This window comes from Parasteatoda tepidariorum, chromosome 10 (assembly GCF_043381705.1).
Source record: "Parasteatoda tepidariorum isolate YZ-2023 chromosome 10, CAS_Ptep_4.0, whole genome shotgun sequence".
Classification (NCBI taxonomy): domain Eukaryota; kingdom Metazoa; phylum Arthropoda; class Arachnida; order Araneae; family Theridiidae; genus Parasteatoda; species Parasteatoda tepidariorum.
In genome coordinates this window covers 61,030,584-61,054,404 of record NC_092213.1, presented here as the reverse complement: position 1 = coordinate 61,054,404, position 23,821 = coordinate 61,030,584, and the positions used below count along the sequence as shown (strand labels likewise).

The 23,821-nt window shown below is 28.1% G+C and overlaps 1 long non-coding RNA gene and 1 other non-coding gene across 2 annotated transcripts in view; one reads left to right on the top strand and one right to left on the bottom strand.

Moving 5' to 3' along the window:
• The window catches only part of LOC139426786 (uncharacterized), a 69,128-nt gene that overhangs the window by 15,967 nt on the left and 29,340 nt on the right, over positions 1-23,821 (top strand). The gene's annotated exons all lie outside the window — the stretch shown is intronic.
• Positions 21,857-21,929, bottom strand: TRNAK-UUU (transfer RNA lysine (anticodon UUU)). Its single transcript has one exon. It is a non-coding gene; the product is annotated as a tRNA-Lys (tRNA).

Sequence of the window (23,821 nt, the reverse complement as noted above, 5' to 3'; positions counted from 1 at the left end):
AGCTGAGCAAATTAATTTGATTCTAGTTATTTTGATGATTATTTTCTTTTACAATTCAATTATTGGATTAAATTACAGATTTCATATAAAATTAACTTACTAATAAACTATATCAATGCTTGAGAATCAGTTCGGCCATTTGAATCGTTTCAAAACAATTAATTTTTATCAGCTTGGGTTAAATCAATCGATCAATGGGCTAAAAAGTTCAGTTAAGTAAAGTCAGTAAATCAAATAGTATCAAATAAATTATTCCTTCTAATCATAAAATTTGATTCCCTTTTTAAATTAGCGTCTCGATTCGGTGTCATGAATCACACAACTCAACTGATTTGTGATGATTATTTTCTCTCAGAATACAGTTGGATTAAATTATATGTTTCAGATATAATTAATTAAAAGATGAATGTTTTAAAATGCGTAATTTAATTTATCAAAATAAATCCCATTTGAAGAAGATGGCATAAATTTAGCCTTTAAAATAACAATAAATAAGTAGTTTAACAATTCCGTTTTAAACTTCATATCTAAGAGGCATTTAAAAAGGGTTTTTTTCAACTGTAAATGAGCCTTTACATTTAGTATAAAGAAAAAAAACAGAAAAAGCAAAATACAGTGTTAACTTTTGGTGGAGAAGTCTCAATTCCTTACTCTGTCGTAGTTCGTAACAATCAATATCTCGGAATAAAAAATAGAATTAGTTACGAAAATGAGCTTAAAAGCTTTTTCAGATATTAAAATTGCAGTGTGAAAAATTTGGAGCATCTTTTTGTCTGCAACATAGAATTAATTGTATTTCAATAGAGTAACTTTGTTCTCAATATCGATATAGAGAATCATATGAATTTCAACAATTAGTTCTTTGTGTTACAAGTTTTCCAAATTAATGGCTTAAAGGCTCAAATTAAAAATAAAAAGGCTTGATTATTGATAACAATAGATTGGTGAATGCAAACGATTTAGAAAATTATGAAATGATAAAGTAATAGAAAATCCATTAAATAAATATCGGAAATTTTATTTCACTTTAATGTTCTAAACTATGTTGCTGTATTATCATCTCTTGAATGAAATAAACAGAATAGATTTCTCTTTGTAAATATCTTTGAAATGCAAACATAAACTTGTTTCAATTTATTTGAAATTAAAAGTCATTGTGTGAAATGTAAATCAAAACATCAAATGTTTGATAAAATGGAAAGCCTTTTAGAGTTTGATCAAATAATAGAATTTATAATATGTTTTTAAGAAATATATTTAAAATAGTATAAAAAACAAAGTTTACAACAAACATAACAAAGTTTTGTTTTAGCCACGAATGTTTTACTAATAATTTCACCTAAACTTTGATGTTTTATAAGAAACACTTAAAACACTTGAAATTTTTAGGCTTGACGTAAGATTGCACTACTCGAAATTCTTAAGCCATACTATCATTCAAATTTGCTGCAATTTTACGGTGGAAGAAATGTTTTAGTGTGTTAAACCATACTACCATTGAAGTTTGCAGAAACCTTAAGGCAGTGGAATTGTCTTAGTGTGTTAAATCATATTATCATTCAAATTTGCTGCAACCTTAAAATAGTAGAAGGAGTGGAAATTTTTTAGTGTGTTAAGCCATACTATCATTAAAATTTCTGCAACTTTAAGGTGTTGGAGGTTGTGGAAATGTTTCCGTATTAAACTGAACTACCATTCAAATTTGCTGCAAATTTAAGTTGGTGGAAATTTTCTAGTGTATTAAAGCATACTATTATTCAAATTTGCTGCAACCTTAAGATAGTGAAAATGTTTTAGTGTGAGCCATGCAATCGTTAAAATTTTTTACAACTTTTAGTTGGAACTTTTTAGTGCCCTAAACCTTATTATCATTCAAATTTGCTGCAACTTTTAGCGTGGTAGAAATTTTCTAGTATGTTAAACCAAACTATCATTCAAATTTGCTGCAATCTTAATGTGATAGAGGTAGGAAAATTTTTTCAATGGGTTTAACCATACTGTCATTCAAATATGCTGTAACCTTCAGATAGTGCTAAATTAAACTTTAAATTCATAGGTGGAAGTGGTGGAAATTTTCTAGTGTATTAAACAGTAATATCATTCAATTTTGCTGCAACCTTAACATGTTGAATTGTTTTTTTTTTGTGTATTCATAATATCATTCAAATTTACAGCAACCTTTCGAAAGTGCTAAATTAAATAATATGTTATATGTATACATACTTTTTAACTTGCAAACTCGATATCATGGTTCTACTTAAACAAAAATACAAGCAATTCAATTTGCATCCTTATTAATGGTGCAGCAAATTCAAACTAAATCATGCTTCAAATCATGTTTCCTGTAAACTAAATCATGTTTCCTGTAAAACTGTAGAGTCATTGATTTTTTCAATGCTTTTATAATTTTGAAATTTAATCACGTTCTGTCATGATTCGCCAACAGCGAGCAGTTTAATCATATTTAAAACTATTTATATATTTTCATTTTTGTTCTCACTCAAAGAGATAACTCATATTAAATTGCATAATAATAAAGAAATACAGTTTTTTTTAAAATTGCGATTTGAGACAAGCGTAAATATCATTAATAAAATGATAAATAATAAAAGAAGACATAAAGACTGAAAAATCTACATTGTTTTGAAATTTTTTTAAAAATAATGATACTATATTACTCACTGAAAAAGTGTTTAAAAAGAAAATGACATTTTTGATTAAGTAACATGTAAAAATTATAAGCTATAGAGAAAAAATACTCCTCAAATATTTTTAATGTGCTTTTTTTTTAATGAAAGAATAATAAAATAGCAACAAAACCTCTCTCTTGATATCTGTTTATTAAATACTTACCTAATTATTTAAAATTATATTCTAGTCTACATTTGTTACGCTTCAGTAACTAAGTGCATAAAAATTCACGCGAGGTGATATGAATTTATTAATAATTTAACGTCTGTCTACATATAATTCAACCTGATTAATTTATTTATTTGTTATATCGAAAATGCGCAATGGGTTTCTTAGTAATTTTTTTTTGGCAGAATAAATATGTCACGTTTTAAATATCATAAAAAAGTTTTTTTTACGAGTTTAACGACCTTATGCAACGTTATGACCGAAGAGTTTGGTATAGAGGAAAATTCTTTTGCATATTGATTGTACTTAAAATGGATACTCTTGAGATATATCAACAAAAAAAACTTCTTCCTTTTGTTAGGCTGCATTTTCTTAAAAGTCAACAAGACAAATATGGCCACATTTAAAAATTCTAAAATATATTTAATATATTTATTAATTATAATATAATATTAACAAAATAAAATATTAATTCATCTGTTTACCGTGACGAACACAGATTTAATTTTTAATGTATACACTGAAGAGCCATTACATTATGACCATCCTGCTAATAACATGTAGGACCACCTTTAGCCCTCAAAACTGCTAGCACCCGCCGTGGTATCCACAAGGTGCTGATAAGTAGTCTGAGGTATCTGGTACCAAGCGCTCACCAACTGGTCCTGCAATTCACTCACATTGGGAGGGGGTAGCGTGGCAGCACGAATTTGGTTTTCCAAGTAGGACCACAAATGCTCTATTGCATTAAGGTCAGGTGAATTTGAGAGCCAAGACATTACTTGAAAGTCACTGGAATGTTCCTCGACGATTCGACCCTTATGGCATGGTGCATTATCCTGTTGGTAAACACCATCGCCGGCAGGAAAAACTGTTGCCATGAATGGGTGAACCTGATCTGCAACTATGTTCAAGTAGCTTACAGACGTCAGGGATTGTTCCATGAGGATTATGGGTCCTAATATGCCGCATGAAAACATTGTTCCTGGGCGAGAAATCATGAAAACCTGGGCGAGCCCATTGTTGTAGATGGAGGGTGGTAATAATGTAATGGCTCTTCGGTATATAACATTATATATAAAAAAGAATATACAATTTATATATAAATTTGTATATATTTCATATAATTCTTAAAACTTATGTAATTTTCATAATTTATGTGTAATTTTTATAATATTATATTAATAACTTTTTTACATATAATGCTTTTTTTTAACGGTCGGACTGAGAGGCCATCAAGCATGCAAATAACCTTCTCAGTCCTAATGCCAAAAAGTTCAAATTTATAGTAAAATGAATATAGTTGCTAACGGAAACTTATAAAATTTAAAATTAGAGATATAAAATTTGGCGAGTTATCAATAGATAATATAGCCAAAGTTAAAGCCAGCCTCGCGCGTTATTAATACTAAATTTTAAATAATCTGGCTGCAGCGTAATCGCCAAAAAGACTGTTAGAATTTAATAAAACCAACCCTATAACCAAAATATTTTTGTGTCTAATGTAATAAAGAAGTTTAACGAAAAATAGAGTAAGAAATACATTTTGGTAATCGATTAATCGCGACACTGAATTAAAGAGTTATACATTTGCATTGGATTAAATAGTTAGCTNATCCTGTTGGTGAACACCATCCCTAGCAGGAAAAACTGTTGCCATGAATGGGTGAACCTGGTTTGCAACTATGTTCAAGTAGCTTACAAACGTCAGGGATTGTTCTATGAGGATTATGGATCCTAATGTGCCCCATGAAAATATTGTTCCTGGGCGAGAAACCATGAAAACTTGGGCGACCCATTGTTATAAATGGAGGGTGGTCATAATGTAATGGCTCTTCGGTGTATAACATTATATATAAAAAATAATATACAATTTATACATAAATTTGTATATATTTTATATAATTTTTAAAGCTTATGTAATTTTCATAATTTATGTGTAATTTTTATAATGCTATATAAATTATTTTTTTTACATATAATGCTTTTTTTAACTGTCGGACTAAGGGATAATCGAGCATGCAAATAACCTTCTCAGTCCTAACGCCAAGAAGTTCAAATTTATAGTAAAATGAATATAGTTGCTAACGGAGACTTATAAAGTTTAAAATTAGAGATATAAAATTTGGCGAGTTATCGATAGATAATATAGCCAAAGTTAAAGCCAGCCTCGCGTTATTAATACTAAATTTTAAATAATCTGGTTGCAACTTAATCGCCAAAAAGACTGTTAGAATTTAATATAACCCTGTAACCAAAAACGTTTTTGTGTTTAATGTAATAAAGGAGTTTAACGAAAAATAGAGTGAAAAATAAATTTTGGTAATCGATTAATCGCGATACTGAATTAAAGAGTTATACATTTGTATTGAATTAAATAGTTAGCTTTTGCAATAATTGTTATTAAGATAAAAAATATAAGTATTTATATTCGCTTTTTATAAAAAGTGATGAAAATTAAATAATTTATTTATAACAGATTTAAGAATGATTAAAAAAAATTATTAAATTAAAGAAATATTTAACTGTTAGGAAACATGTATTGCCTATAATAGCATCACAAACAATTTAAATTGCTACTTAATTTTTTTTTTTAAATTGCTACTAAAGCCTGTTGCTTGTTACGATATAATATAATTTGCGTCAGATTTTGACGTGCCTACCAAAAATATAGCCACTTCGAAGTATTGTAGCTTTGATAAATATCTCCATTTGTAGAAAAAAAGACTTAAAGAAGAAAAACTCAAAATGCTGTTTTGATTTTAAAGTTATTCCAAAGCAGTTCCTTTCCGATTTAAACCTTTTAAAGTGACTAAAGTAGTTATTAAAGAGCAGCTTAATTTGTTGAGAGACACAAAAGCTTTAAAGCGTCAACAAAATATCTAAACATTTTTCGTTTACATAAATCTCAAAGTACTGATTTTATTGATTTCACCTTGTATACATTCATTTGCCTCTACCGAAAGTGTTAAGTATAATTTGGATTTCTAATTTAACTTTTTAAGAATGAACAGTATTTAGTTTACGAAGAGATCACTGGATTGTTTAGTTTCGAAATTTACTTTGATGTGCTTTTTTTTGGTGCAATGGAGAATAAAATGTTTCAAAAATATACCTTTCTGCATTATAGAAGTGTAAATAAATTGGGCTGTTTGAAACAACGATAGAGATGCCTTATAAGGGCTTAAGTCGATGAAACGAAAGAACTTTTTTCTTTAAAAAGAGATCTCTGGTTTTTTTATGGCAAATAGTCTGTTTTTAAATTTTCAAGAATATACGATATTTTTTATAGGAGTCATGGTGGCTCAGGGGTAGAGCGAAATCCAGCGATAACTGGTTAATACGAATTCATCTCCCAGCTCACATTGCTGACGTAAAATATCCCCAGTGGTAGACAGATCATGAGTTAGAATACCCTTACCGTCAGACTAACAGTGAGAGATTTTCGTGGTTTTCCTCTCCCTGTAACACAAATTAGGTTAGTTCCATAAAAGTCCTCTACAAAGGCTAGTTTGCCCCAATGCTTGATCCAGGAGTTCTCTTCTCTTCTGGGTTGGGTTCAAAATTACATGGCTACAGAGTAAACGTTGATAGCTATAAACTCAGGAGTGGGTCGGCTGTTTAACTCCGGCTATAAAATTAAAAAAAATCTTTTGCAAGTGTGTTTAGGTTAAGGGGAGGGGAGGTTATTTTTGATAAAATTCGATAGCTAAAACTTTTATAAACACAAAAGTTAAATTAAAATTACTCTGCGTTGATTAGTAGTTTAAATTGTTAATTGATAAATTATAAGTGTTAGCGTCAATATATGAATTGCCGGCATTTATAGGCTGAAGGTAACATTATGATTTATCAATTAAGAATACCTAGGCAGGCGTTTTATCAAAAGACTAAAAGGATAAAAATTGTTGCGTCACGCTGTGAATTTTGAATATGAAACAAATGCAAATGATTGTGATAAAATTCAATTAATTATATTTTATCAATTAACCCCTTGAAACTAATGGGACAGTTGTGTCCTTTTCATATATTTTTTTCCGGCACTCTAATTTCAAGTAAAAATAAATTGTGGTCTTTTTTATTAATAAAAAACTGTCTAATAGGTACTGAACATGTATGTTAGATTATAGGTATTATATTGTTTTGTACACAAAANATTTAAAAATTTAATTTATAAAAGAAAAAATAGTATATATTTACTACCACTTTAAATATGAAAATAAAATCTCCCGCAAAATCCGGGAGAGTTGGCAGGTATGCAAATGCAAATGATGGCGATGAAATTCAACTAATTATATTTTATCAATTAACCCCTTTTAAACTAATGAAACAGTGGTGTCCTTTTCATATATTTTTTTCTGGCACTCTAATTACAAGTAAAAATAAATTATGGTCTTTTTTATTTATAAAAAACAGCCTAATAGGTACTAAAATTATATGTTAGATTATAGGTATTATATTGTTTTGTATACAAAACAAAATATAAATTCTTAATAAAGTAATTTGAAAAATTTAAATTTATTCATATTCTCTATATGCATCAGAGATGCCAACTTGCTCCGGACAGTAAATATATATTTTAAAGTGGTATTCTATCAATTGTGATTCTTGGTTTAATAAATTTAATTTAGTAGATTTTCATCCACCACTATTTCTAAATAATTCGTAGGGTTATATAATTCATAACTTTAAACTATTAACGACGTTTTTTTTAAAATTATTTTGGCGTGTCCGGAGCAGTTGGCATCTCTGTATTCAATAATTAATTAATAATTGATTTTGTAAGTTAAAGAAATTTTAATGATAAATTAATGTTTCTCTTAGATCTAAATAAGTGCAAATTTGAAAGAAAAAAATTATTATTTGGAAGATTTTATTTTTAACGCAGAAAAAGAGAATCCGGTGTCCTATGCCGTATTTCATAATTAAATTATTAAAATGCTAAATACAGTATTTGCCCTTTATTTTGACATAAATCAATGTAAAATAATAAAAAGAAATTTGAAAAATACGTTAAATGAAATTTCTGCTTCAATGGGTTAAACAGTTTTAAAAAAATTTATAATGGTAAGCTTTTTTTTTCTAAATTTTTTTGAATATCCAAAAACTATATTTTTTGTGTAAATAGATATTCAAGTTTTTTTTTAAAAGTCGATATCCACTTTTTGTGCTATTTTATATTCTTAGTCGTTTCTGTGAATCAGATTTCCCTTTTTTTGCAAATTTATCGTTCCATTCCTTCGGATAAACTCTTAATCATTATTCTTTAACCAATATTACTTCATAAATAAAATTATTTTGATTTTTTGACATTTTTAACTAATAACATTTCTAAAAGTGACTTTAAACTATTTATATTATTTTTTCACATCATTTCGAGACAGAAGATTACTATATCATTAAACAAATTGGATTAATTAAGAGTTCGTGAAGATATCATAAAGCCTGTTTCAAATTCCTTGTCTCTTGTAATTTAGATTGAGTAATTGTGATAAATGTATATTAAGCATTTCTTCGAAATAATGAACTTGGCAAATGCTATGGAAAATATCACCGTCGTTGTTTAATTTTATACCAACTCTTTCAAATTATGAAATGATTATGAATTTTATTATAGTCAACACAAATTGTTTATTAAGATTATGCTAATACGGAATTGTTAATAAGGATTATATTTTGAAGTCTAAAATATATGGGAATTAAATAAACTTCTAATAGGAATGACATTGAAAATTATGAATTGAGGAACTTTGAATAGTTAATATTTGGTAAAATAAAAATTCAAGAAGTGTACTTTTATAAACATAATTCATTAAAATTGTTTTAGTATAACAGATAAGAGAAACAATCGTGAATTTACTGATATAAGCTCACAGCTTGATACACATGTACAACACATATGATGTTTTAATCTTGAATATGAGGCGATCTTATATTTAACCTATAAAAATAATGGCGGACGTTCAAAATGGCGATCTTTAAAAAAATTTTGATGAGTTCTTTTTATATCTTTTTTGATGATTATAAATGGTATTATTATAGAAATAAGAGGAATGTTTTTTTTATCGTGTCCATGGAGAATTAAATGACCTTGTGTGCCTTCATAACTGCATCCGCAAGCTCCAATACATCATTACTGTAGAGCAGTGTTTCCCAAAGTGTGGTACGTGTACCCCCAGGGGTACGGGAACAGTTTAGTGGGGGTACGCGTTCATATGCAAAATATCTTGCAACAAACGAAAATTTCTAAATTTTTTATTTAAAACCAAAGCTAGCCATGAAAATTTACGATTGCGTATTTTTCTATTGACGATTTTTTTGCTGAGTCAACAGTTAATTAGTGGTGTCAACAGCCAGTTCGGATTTTTAACTTTTGTGCAATTTTTTTTATAGTAAAAAAATGCATTACTTTTTGTTTGTTTGTTTGTTTGTGGTACACAGCGTTGCGAAACATTTAGAAAGGGTACACAAAAGTCATAAGTTTGGGAAACACTGCTGTAGAGGATCTCACGAAGTTCTGAAGCCAGTGGCACCATACCCAGTTATAAAACATATGGGGTAAGGGCTGGGCACTCGAGAATTTGATCCGGGATAAGTTGGATATCGGTGCAGTTCTTGCAGGGAATATAAGTCCTTATTTTGTCGGGAAGAATTTTCATCGCTTTATAGTGGTTTGTTCTTAGTCTTGTAATTGTTGAGGTTAAGATTCTGGAACAATCAAAGTCAGTAATGAGGGGTTTCCTGAAGGAATTGGGCAGAAGTAAGTATGTGTCTTGCAACTGCATTTGCGTCTGCAAGCGTGATGGTGTCTGCATTTGTTATTATGTGCATAAAGAGCCGTTATGTCTCAGAGCATTTTGGTGAACCGGGTTCGAATCGTAGTGATGTCTAATGGAGGAATAGACTTTATAAACTCACAAGTAAATAAAATGGGTAACACCCGCCGTTCAGGAGATGGAATAAGGTGGCGAATTGTGGCTAAACTACAAGCAGTCCAGTCTCAAATCCGGATTTGCAGAGAATTTAATTTAACGCCTAGCATCGTGTGCTATTCATAGATTATGGAAACAATTTAAAAATTCCAGAACTGAAGCGAGAGGGCTTGGTCGAGGTCAATCAGGAGACGCAAAGGCTAACAAAGATCTGTATTTGTCGATTACAGCAAGGCGTAACAGGAATGCTACAGCTTCTTAGTTTTTTCGTGACCTCTATGTGGTCCCGAGTTCTTAAGAGTTACTGTTTCCATAAGGCTTCATGAGAGAGGGCTGTTTGCGAGAATACTTGCTATTTGCATACCACTGACTTCTGTCAACAAAAAAGCCGCTTAGGGTGGTGCAGAGATCATAGAGATTGTAGCATGAATCAATGGTTCGAATGTTCTCTTCACTGATGTATCCTGCTTCAGCCGGACCACTGATTCTCAACGTTTTATCAAATGGAGAAAAAAAGAGACCCGCTACCTGCCCTCTAATGTCCGAGAGATCGGCCATTGTGGCGGCCGAGGTTTGTGGTCAAAGTAGGCTTAATGCTGGATTCCCTTACACTCCTTCATGTCTTTTAAAAAGATACTGTGACTGGTATGAGGAATAGGGATCAGATCTTGTAGCCCATGTTCACCTTTTCAGGGGTGCAGTGAGTCCTGATTTCCTTTTATTGGATAACAATGCGACCTCCAACAGAGCACTTCTGGTCGACCGTTTTCAGGAAAAGGAAATTGATGGATTGGCCAGCTAGATTTCCGGACCTTAACTCTATATAGTATGTCTAGGACGTTTTGGGAAGAGTAAATGTAACCTCCCTCTGAGAACTATCAAGAGACTGAAAACAGCACTACTGAACAAGTAGAACAAACTACCACAGGATTTCAAAAAGTGACTTATTTCTAGCATGAAATCACGGTGTGAGGCCTATATATCTGTACCCATTAAACCATTTTTTTTCACTCAATTCTGTAACCGCTCGTTGATACAATACAAAACTCTGATGAGTGTTAAGCACAGTCGTGAGTATTTATTATAACTGTTGAATGGTCATTACTTTTGTATTATATCAATCTATGCTCAAACAAAGTTTTATTAAAATCTGTCCAGTTGTTTTGGAGATAATCAACCAAATATGAAAAGTCTCTTAATTTTGAAAGTAATGATAAATAATATTTGAAACTAAAAACTTTTGCCTTTTCTATTCCCTTTCAATAAGATGACGCTAAGAAGTCACACAAAACAACTATGAATTTAATAAATTGTTGCAAAGATTTACATAAAAAAATTGCTGACTGGCTTAAAAACTCAAATTAGTACATTTTTATGAATACGTTTACTTTTATTCGAAGAAACAACTGTAAATAATGATATTTCCTGTCATTTTTAGGATTACAAATTCGAATAATAATTTGAAACTAAAAAATACATTTTTTTCTTTTTCACTCTATAAGAAAATGCTACAAAATTCGACAATAATTTTAAAATTTGCCCTGCTTACTACATTTTTGATAATTAACTTGGCGTAAAAAAAGTACGAAAACTTATAAGTACAAAAACATCTATGCTAGCGCATAGTATTGATTTTGGAAACAAACAAAATTCAAAAATTGAGAAATAAAAAAAAATCAATGCTATGTCAAAGTTGAAAAATATGGTATTGTGTTGCGTGTTACGGTGCATGTTCTGTGTGTGTATGTTACTTACGCTGCTAGTTGGTCGTGCTGCATTCATGAAATATTCGCTACATGTTATACAATTCTAAATAGGTCACTTCTGTAAAATAATTTTTCCATATTATTATATACTTTTAGAAAATGTGTAATGCAGGGTATTATCCCCTTTGAGCTACAAATGAAGTCTTTGAGATTGTGAGTTTCGTGCTTGTTATTTCTAAAGAACAAAGTTTTTTTCTCGATAAATTGTCCTTTATTACAATGTAAAAACTGTGGTGTAATACTTGTCCAAATTTCTCAAAATTTCCAAAGTCTACAATCGAACAGGGGAGGTGAAACTTTGAAGTTATCTCGCGCGTCTGAACATTACACAGAAACAAATAAGTAAACTGTTAATCGTAAAAAATGTTAGAGTATTTCCACGACAAAAATAGTGGCGATTACAATACATCAAAGTGATGTAGTGAAACACCTACATAACTCTTGGATATAGTGTTTCACTGCAATATTCTTTTACACTATTTGGTGTAAAGTAGCCGCAGTAATTTTGTTACTAGTAACACTAAAATTTATAATTACAGTAAGACAAGATACACACAAGAGTCAGTAAAGTAATTTTCACAATACAATATAAAGTAAGAATCATTAATTGGAATGCATATATTTACTACTTCTTAGAAACAATTAGTTTGTAAATAAAACAGCAGCGTAGCACAGACACAGAGAGAATCTTAAGACGAATTCGAACTAGGCTTAACAGAATAGAAGCGGATAGAAATTATACATTATAAAATCAGTTTATACAGTTCTCAGAGATTAAGAAATTAAAATATAATTATCCTAATTTCACAACCAAAAACATACATACACATTAGACGGTGAAGTTTTGTTTCTGATGATGAATATCAGCATTGAAAATTACAACATATTCTCACCAGCTTGTTTCATATTGTAAACAAACTTGAAACTCACGATATTCTACTTGGCGTTTCTTGATATTCAAAGCTCGCCAAGTGCCAATTTTTGTATTTTCCGAAGTGAAAATATTTCTCGTGCGGTGTAAAAGCGAGAAAGTTTTTTGCAAAATTATTCAATTTTCAGTATTTAACGCTCGATTACATGAACATAGTAGTAACACATGATTATGAACAGTCGGTTACACAATCGAATGTTCATTAACTCGAAATACAGTGTTCCTGAGCTCATTTTTTTGGGTTATTTAACATGATATTTGGAGAGATATTACAAAACAGTTTTTACAGTGTAAAATAAAGATAAGTATGTTGTCATAAGAAAGTTTACAGATATCTGCCAACTATATTAAATAATTTTATAACATTTTATATCCGCCTGCTTTGGTTGTTAAGCCTTGTTTGAATTCATATATTCGCACTGTACTGTGTGTATGTTTGATTAACTAATTTTATATTAAAAAATATTGTACATAATATATCCTAAATTAATAATATTGTATCGTAAAAATAACTTTACTGACTCTTATATGTAACTTATATTACTGTAATTATAAATTTTAGCGTTACTTAGTAACAAATACTGGAGGCATACTTTGCACTGAGTAGTGCAAAAGAACATTCTTAATGTAGTGAAATACTTAAATACAAAAGTTATGTACATAACACAACTGTAATGTAAAGTAGTTGCCACCATTTACAGCGTTGAGATAGACTGAAATTTATCACAGTGTAAAGGTTGATAAAGAATATAAATTGAAGGTAAATTTTTTTCCCTATAAATTTAGTGGCTTGAAAAATTACAGTTTATTTATTAAAAATAGAAAGACAACAAGTGAATACTATCGTATATAAAATTAAATTGTTGCTGTTTATATAAAAAATGGAAAATAAAAATTAACTAATTATCTTTCAGTGCGAATTTTAGAAAAAATAGTTTTTTCAAAAATTGTTTTCTTTTACAAAAATCTCCCAGCGAGAAAGTAATAATGAATTCTATGAAATACAGAGTCTAACTATTATTGGGGACAAAAACAATTAAATGCTCAAGTAAATGAAAATAATAAATTGTAATGGAATAATAATAGTTTTAATTACATTTTAATATTAATAAAATATTAAATTCATGCAAGAAAACAAAATGCATGAATGAAAATTTTTTTTAAATCGCTTTTACTGAGATTTCATAGCTATTTTGAAATTTTGGATTTCTTTGAATAATTAGTTCGGAAATAGTTAATTAACCAGAAGGCATTTATTCACAATATGATTTTTTCCAGTAAATTCGTCCCACGCATAAATGAAATCGAGTATTTCTTTTATTTGAGTTGTCATAATGAGCTTTATTAATGAATGAATTCGTGACGACACTTTCATACGAAATATATTCCCCTGAGAGAAGAACTCACACGACAATGTAGCGTGAAAATTGTCGCTTACTATAATCACTTAGTTTTTTTGTTCTTTTCTCTATCAACATTATCAACGTGATCCTCATTTAAAAAAGAAAAAAACTACACCTCTGAATTTCCAATTTAGCTAATAAATTGGAGCTCAGAAAAACATTGAAATTCAGTAATAGATTTGATAAGCCTGATTGATAATAAATTATAATTCGGAAATAAATTCGGTAAAATAATGCGCCAATAATTTTCGTAATACTAGTATGCGTGAGACAGAAATTGGTAATACGAATAAATAAATCGAAATTTTGTAATGTATTCGGTAAAAAAAAAATTATGAAAAAATTCTTCGATAATTCTGATTGCAGAAAATGATTCGAGTATTTCTTCTATTTGGGTTTTTCTAATGCTATCCACATGTCGTCGCTTTGAAACTAAACCGTAATAACNAAAAAAAAAAAAAAAAAAAAAAAAAAAAAAAAAAAAAAAAAAAAAAAAAAAAATCGAAAAATAAGATATTTGGGTCATTTTCTGTAAAAAAATCACTCCTTTAGAGAAACAACGTGTTATCTTCATAGTTTCATAAAATTAATTTAGAGAGCAGATAAATCGTTATCACATTGGCGCGATTCACCATCTTGGTTTTAGGGAATAGAGTAGCAGTGTGCCAGTTGCAACAAAACCTTGGAGGAGATAACGTCGCTTTGAAACTAAACCGTGGTAACTCAAAAAAGCAGGTCTTTCAGGCGAGCAATTTTTTCCTACACTGTTGTATGTCAAATTTTGAAATGAAATATGTAATATTCGGGAGGATATTTTGAAGAACATAGTTGTATTTTGAAATAATTCTCCACTTTTAATAAAAGTTTTAGAGAAAAGTGTTGCAACTCAAAGTACCTTAACTTATTTCGAAATTACCACAAAATTAGAAATGCTACAAGAATCAGGCCTGTTTCATTGAAAAATGTAAAGAAACAGGTTTTTTTTAATGTAAACTATTTTGCAATAGTCGCCATAGCTTCGAGTCAACCTGCGGTGGAAGTTCCTGAAAAGTTAGAAATCGTTCTCCTGAGAAACTTCCTTTTTTGAGTTACTACGGTTTAGTTTCAAAGCGACGATGTTAAGTAAAAGTATAATACATATTAAAATTTCCAATTTCGGTAATAAATTCGGTTATATAATGGTTCAATAGTTTTGGTAATATGCGTCAGTCAAAATTCGGTAGCATGATTAAATAAATCGGAATTTTGTAATAAATTCTATAAAATAATTCGATAAAACAATTCTGTGATAATTTTGATCATACAGACAAATAAAATCGAGTATTTCTTCTATTTTAGTTTTTATTAATGTGATCCACACATAAAGTAAAAAAATAAACGTTTAAATTTCCAATTTTTTACAATCGAATTATTTTTCCGAATTTATGAAAAAATTTCGATTTATTTTTTCGTATTACCGAAATCTGACTCATGCATGTTTCCAAAATTATTGGAGTATTTATAGTACTGAGTTCTTGCTGAATTATAATTCATTACCGTTTGCGCTTATTGAATTTATTACTGAATTATAATTTGTTAGTGAATTCCAATTTATTACTGAAATAAGAAGTTTAAAAGCGTATTTTTTTTACTTAACATGTAGATATTACAAAAACCCAAATAGAAGAAACATTCCGATTTCATTTGTCTTCATAATCAGAATGATCACAGAATTTTTTCATCGAATTATTTTACCGAATTTTTTTACAAAATTCCGGTTTAATTAGTCACAATATCGAATTCAGACTCACGCATATTACCAAAATTATAGACGTATTATATTACTGAATTTATTACCGAATTATAATTTATTACCATTCAAGCTTATAGAATTTATTGCTGAATCTCAATTTATTACCAATTTCAGAAATAAATTATAATTTGGTTATAAAGTCAATAATATAATATGCCAATAATTTTAGCAACATGCGTGAGTCAGAATTCGGTAATAACAATAAATGAATCGAAATTTTGTAATAAATTTGGTAAAATAACTCGATGAAAAATTTCTACCATAATTCTGATCATACAGACAAATGAGTCAAGTACTTACTTCTTCCATTTAGGTTTTTGTAATTAAATTCACATGTTAAGTTAAAAAAAATACACGTTTGAATTTCCGATTTCGGTAATACATTAGAATTTAGTAATAAATTAGAATTAACTAACAAATCAGAATTTAGTAATAAATTCAATAAGCATGAACGGTAATGAATTATAATTCGGTAATAAATTTAGTATTATAATATGCCTATAATTTTGGAAATATGCATGAATCAGAATTTGTTAATATGAACAAATGAATCAAAATTTTGTAATAAATTCGGTGAAAACATTTTGTGCGAAATCTCATTATACAGAGAAATGATTCGAGTATTTCTTCCATTTAGGTTTTTGGAATGAGATCTACATGTTAAGTAAAAGAAAACCACTCTTACAAATTTCCAATTTCGGTAATAAATTGGAATTCAGTAATGAATTACAATTCGGCAATAAATTCAGTAATATAATACTGCAATAATTTTGGTAATATACATGAGTCTGAAAGTGAATATTTCTTCTATTTGGGTTCCTTAGTATTTTGGAAGTTCTTCTTTATTATAATGATGATTACAAATTTGAAATGATAATTTCAAAGTTTTTAGCACGCAACAACATTCATAGACGAACTTTACAAATAATTTTACAATCTATGAGAAAACGCTTTGTGAAAATGTCTGTCTCAGAAATTACAACGTCGTATTGAAAGTAAAACTGTGGTAGTAAGATAATAGGACGACATGAGATGCTTAATTACGGCATATTACCATTTTAATAATAATATTTAGATTCAAAACTATACACTGTATTAATTTTAGATATAAAGTGAAATGTTAAAATTAAATATTTTGTGAGTGCCAAATCTAATTTAAAACATTTGCTTGTTAGTTTGAAGTAAGTTGATTACCACATCCTACTTTTTTCATTAGGCGTTGCGACTGTTTCGGTCTAGACTTAACTAAGTTTCAAAATATTTTATTGAAAAGTTATGTTAGCCGGCTTTAGTTTGTAAAGTACTTGCTGAAAAGCAATAAGCAATTCATGTAATAAATAAATAAAATTACCAGAAAAAAGCAGAGCATGCAATTAACAGAACTTTTTCGCCAATTTAGAATTGTACTTCAAACATTTTACATACTGTTTAAGTTAATGAGAGAGAAAAATTGCTATTTTAAAGAAAAATTGTTTAAAATGCTAATTTTCTGTGAGAAATGACACATTGTCTTTATTAGTCTAATTGAATTTGAACTAATTGAAACAGAGCCCATTCACTAATTTTATTCGTCGGCGCCAGAGATAATAAAGTATTTGCAAATCCTTGGGATTATTCATTTCAATTAAACCTTATTTGTATAAAGAATATTTTTTTTTATATTTTATTACGCGCATGTTATATCTGTTATCGTTTTTTAAAATGTACTGTTAACCCTTTGACTCAAAATTTTTATTAAACATATTTTTTATACTTTTTTTATTAATTTAGATCAAAATAATTGAAAAATATAATATTAAGCATTTTAATAAATTTTGGTATGATATCAGAGATGCCAACTGCTCCGGACAAGCGATAATAATTGAAAACACGGTAAATGACTACAAACTAAATTTGGGAAATATTTGACTACCTATGCTTGCATTTTACAAGGTACAGTTTTATACAGGTGTTAAAAAGTGGTAAACTATATAACCCTACGAATTATTTAGAAATAGTGGTGAATAAAAATATACTAAATTGAATTTATTAAACCAAGAATTACAATTGCTAAACTACCACTTTGAAATTTATATTTGCTGTCCGGAGCAAGTTGGCATCTCTGTGATATACAGCATGAAATGTAGCTGTTCTTTTCTGTGTTAAGGATGAAATCTTCTATATACCCCTCACTTCCAAACAATAATTTTTCAAATGTGCACTTATTTGCAGTTATTTAGATCTAAGAGAAACAGTTATTCATTATTGAAATTGTTTTAATTTTCAAGATCAATTATTGGTAAATTTTTGAATAAGAATGAAAAAAAATTCTAACTTTTTTTTTCGATTTTATATTTTAGTGCAAAAATAATTTCAATAATCTAACATATTTGTTAAGTATCTATTATACTCTTTTTTTATAATTAAAAATTACCAAAATATATTTTAACTTGTAATTAGAGAGTCAGAAAAAATATATAAATGGGACACTTGTGTTCCTTCTGCGTCAAAAAGTTAAAGAGTCTCCATTATCAATTTCTTTATGCTTAAATGACGACTTTACGGCAAAAAATTTTGTTATACCACCATAGCTGCCAACGTGTCATTTGTTTTGCAATGTAAGTTATAGTGGTAGTTCTATTAGGTAGTTATTATTAAATAAATAAAAATGAGTTAAGTTTATACCACTTTTTGCATTTTTCATCAGCCCCGGATGTGCTATATTTTCAAATCCAAATTATAAATACATATTATAATAAAAAAAGGCCTTGTTTTCTAAGATAAATTTCCGTAATGCAATAATTGAATTATCAGTTTTTATCTTTTTATAAAAAGTGCAATGGAACGATGACCCTAAATAGTTTAAGTGGATAAAAAATTAAATGGAGGATAAAAGCTAAATGCAATTGTCAAAGTAGTTCTAAAAATAAAAGGATTTTGGAAAATCTAATAAAATAGATTAAGTTTTTCACCTGGGACATTAAAATTAAAGTGGATTAACTGTAAATGCATTTTAAAATAAGTTCCTCTACTTTAGTTAATTTGTATAAAGCGTTGTGCTTTCTGAATTTACTTTTTAAATATTACTGGCGCGGAGCATTTATTACACAGTCATTTTACAAACACAGAAGTAATACCTGTTGTGCATGGGCTCGCGGTAAGGAATGTACTGCTGATTTGATTATAAGTTAAGTTATTCAGTTCAAAGATAAATTATGGAGGGAGAGATTTGTTGTGGAAACAAGCAGGGGGAATTGCATTTAAGTGGTGAATATTTAAGTGCCAGAATTTAGCCTATTTTAATATTTTGCTGTAACAATCATTATTATGTACGTTACCATGTTTTTACACAGCTATATGAATTGTAAAGGTTTTAAAACATAAAAAATCGGTTATCGCGGTATTTTTATTGAAATTTATTATGAAATTCGAAATGTGTATAATAAAATTCTGCAAATTAATTCTAACTATCGTGTCTTTAAAATGCAAATTAAATGTAAAAAGCATATTTGTTAATGTTTCAATTAATATTATACCTATTTTAAACTTCATTTGCTTCAAAAATGCATAAATAGCAAGTAATAATCGACATGTTTCAAGAGCTTCGAAAATAGGCACCCATTTTCAAGACTTGCGAGACGTAAATGAGAACAAAAAAAAAACAAAAAAAAACGTGATTTAAGAAGAAACAAAAGTGAAATCGGACGAATCACTTTTGTTTCTTCTCATTCTCGTCTATCAAGTCTTGAAAATGGGTGCCTATTTTTTAAAGGCTTGAAACGTGACGACTGTTGCTTGCTATTCATATACTTTTGAAAAGAACGAAGTTTTCAAACAGATAATATCTTACAGCTTTAGTTTCTTGATATTATTTGTTTAATATTATGTCTGATTTAAAGTTTCAATTCTAAATTCATAAGCCGAGCTAAAACATTGCATCGTAGGTTTCAAAGTTCATATTAAAGAATCTTCCAATAAAACATGATGGCTAAAAAATTTTATTTGTATCAAGGTTTTCGTTTATTTGATGACCGATAAATAACCAACAAACAAACGAATTTTATTTAAATTTCGTAATTTTCGACAAAAAAAAAACAATATTGCCTTAACCAAAGAAAGGCTACAAAATTAGTACTAATGGCACCTTACATTAATTTGAAACTAACACTTTGGAACATAAGTGTAAATGGTACATAACAAAAACAAAAAACTTTTACTTCGAGTTCGAAATTTAATGCACAGATACTTACATACAAGTAGAGAAAAAATGAAAATTCTAAAGTGTTAAAAATGGCTGAGTGAAAATTATAGTAAATTTGTAATTAAAAAATTTCTGCACCAGGAAAATTCGATAGTATAAATTATATTAAAATTAATGTAAACAAATAAAAAAATATTATAAATATGAAAATCAAAATATTATACAGTAGAAAAATTAAATACTAAAATTTAAAAAAGTATTTTGCTACTATATATATATATATATCGTCAAATTCTAATAAAAACCTAAATAAGATTTACTTAAAATGATGATAGTTGTTTATTGACTGAAATTCCAATGATAATTTATTGAATTTCGGATCTAAATAAAGAAAATGTTTTCGGTTAATTCCTTCGTGCATCAAATTGTTGCAGGACGTCTATCTAAAATATTTTCTTTTAATTTACTAAGTGATTTATTTTGAAAAAGATAAAAAATGATTCGGAAAAAAGCATTCTTATGTTATAACATTGTTTTATAGTTTCTACGGGTTAAACGTTAGGTTAAAGAATTATGCAATTGTTTTGTGAAATTTATAAATTATATTTTCTTATATTTAAGAAATTATTAAACAATACCAACTATTCTTTTTTGCCTAAGAAAGTATAAATATATCCAACTCTAATATGAATTTACATAACTCAACATCTAAACCAAATTTCTTATTTTGTGCGTGAAAGCGTAAAAACTAAAAGTCTTGTTTCGAAATTGTATTTTTATTCACTTTATTCAACAAATATTGTGTTTAAAACTTAGATGAAAAACATTTAACAATTATGTTTAAAAAACAATTCCAGAAACAATATCTAAAGATATATATATAAATGCTTTTCTATTATTTATTTGCTTCATTTTATATTTTGTCCCTAAATAATTGAATAAATAACTTTATTAGTAACTAAAAATTTTGCAAATAAAAATTTCGAACGGATTTAATGAAAAAAGTAAATAAAAAATTTATTCTATTAGATTTGAATTAGATTAGATTTCTATAAGATTAGAATGAATTCTATTAGATTTTTGTAGCAAAATTTAAAGTACAAAGTATGCGTAGGTCACACAAAATATATGTTTTTATGCAATTCTTTTTTAAAATGAAAAATTTATTCTACGATAATAATAGTTTCAATTTAATAGAAGTTTCATATGATTCATTACTATTAGATAAATAATTTATAATTGGATAATATTCCTTTCAGTTCCTTTATATTGTATCATTATGATTGTGTTTTTAAATAATATACCGTTTTTTTTTCAGTTCTAAATCTGTTCATTTTTTAATTTCTAGAAGGATATAATTCACAAAACACATTTCACTATAGAAAACTAAGTGTATTTTTATTTTTGAGTATGATTTTTATGTAATACACTTGTCCTTATTTATTGATTCTATCACATTTAAGTTTTGAAGTTCTTTTAATAGAAATATTTCATATGAAAAAATGGACACGATTCTTGTATAAGAATTTTTTCAGATGTGATATTTTTAGTAAGTTATTTTTATTTCAATCGGTTTACTTTATCATCATCGAGGAAACCGTTTAGACTGGTTGAAGCATATGAACCAATAAGAAAAAGCTTGAACTAGAACTTAGGTTGTGCGCGTCACATAGCATCGATCTCTAAGCTGGGCCCATTTCAATGAATTTTAATTTTTTTTATGGAATAATTTAACTTTAATGATGGTTTAATAACAGGTCCTAAAGTGAAGTTGAACATTACTGGATGGAAGTAGTAGTGAAAAATAAGAAGAATTTTCACAAGTATTAGCTGTCACTAGATTATGAACAACTCTATCATTTAGACTCCTATTTATGACGTTATTCAATTGATAGAAGACTCATTTCGATTTTTTGTTTTATCGGATTCTGACTCAATCCGGTTTTCCTCATAAAATTAATTTAAAATTGTTTTTAAAATATAAATTTTGTTTCGCCCGAACAGGGACTCGAACCCTGGACCGTTAGGTTAAAAGCCTAACGCTCTACCGACTGAGCTATCCGGGCTCATATGAGAACGATACAAGTAAAGTGAAAAGGGAAACTAACTGCAACATTTTATTTGAACAGCTACAGCTTCTTTTATCCCAAAACTGTCGCTACGTCAAGTATCGTTTATTTATTATTTTTTTTCAGCGATAGTGCGATTGAGAAATATAATGTTTTTTTTTAGATAATAATGGAACACTTTTAATTTGTACAATAGCAATCATCCTCCTCCTGCAAACGTTTCTAGCAAAAATATTTAAGTATTATTTAAATGAGGTTAATCATATATTTTATATTTTTATTTATTTTCATCACTTGTTAATTAAAAATACATAGAAATTCAACTGTAATCTTCCGATATTGCTCTCTATTTTATGTCGTAACAATGATGGTTGTGCTTTGTTTGTAGAATTGAAACAACAATACTACCCCAACAATCCAACTATTAAACATTGTTCTCTACGTCATATATCATTATTTAATATAAATTAAGAATTCAATCCTTTTATACATTTATTAAGTAAATCCTATCAAGAAACGAGAGTATAGCATTAACTAAAGCAAATAATTTTTAATACAAAATTTGCTTCTTTTATAACTATGCATGTAATTAACAAAGAATAATAATTTTAAACGTGTAACTAATTGTATTTTACGTTATTAGTATTTACAATGAATAAATTTTTCAAATAAATTAAAAACTGTGTTGTTCATTTATTAACACTTACATAGAACAACACTTTAAATAAATGCGTGATTAATTATGCTTTTTAACAACTTTAACCGAGAATATTTATTTTACATCAAGAAAATATTATTATTTAAGGTAGGCTGTTTTAAATACTTTTAACTCACATACCTATTATATTGCATTCAACTTCAGAATGACTTTTAAAATATGATTACTTTTTAACTCAAACTGATAACGAATTCAAGCAGTGAATTGTTTTCACTTAATTTATATTCATTGTTCGATAAAGTCAATATATGAATTTTATCCCAATTGGGCGTAAAGTGATTTGCTCCCGTGTTAAATTCATGTTAATATCACGTTTATTATTTCATTTGGTTAAATTATTATATGATAAAAAAAGCATATAGATCGAAACAGATATTATTATACAAAAGCTATTTCTTGCAACAACAAACCATAGAAAATTATTTTTAGTATCAAATATTCGAAAATATTTACTATTTTAAGAACTATGCGCAAATAGAACCATTTTTAGAATGAATTAATTGGAAATTATTTTGATTAAGATTGACCCAGAATAATAATTTTCAATGCATATGAATTTCGCTTGCATTTTATAGTTTAAATTAAGAACAATATTTTTAATCAACTTATTTCTTGCAACAACAAACCACTATTAATCAATAATTTAAACTAACTTATTTCCTGCAACAACAAACCACAGAAAATATTTTTTAGCATCAAATATTCGTAAATATTTACCATATCAAGAACCACGTACAAATAAAACCTGTTTTTAGAATGAATTATTTGCAAATTACTTCGATTAGGATTGTCACAGAATAATAACTTTCAATGCGTAATTAATGCCTATTAATTAACGATACGGTTTTGAAACCATGCCCTTTGTAAGTTGTTAAAAAAAGTATATTGTCGTGTTCATGGTTTTATAACCATACTAATTGTAAACGGTTTCAAAACCGTAAAGGTAAAAAATGTTCTTTACCGTAAACTTTATGGTTAATCCGATAAACAGACTACTGACGGTTATTTTACCATAATTTTAGAATAAAAATTCTAACAGTGCAGCAACACAGAAAATATTTTTGAATACATAAAAACATTTCCTATTTTAAGAATCACACACAAAAAGAACTTTTTTTTCGATTGAATGAAATGTGAATTAATTTGATTAGTATTAACACAGAATAATAAT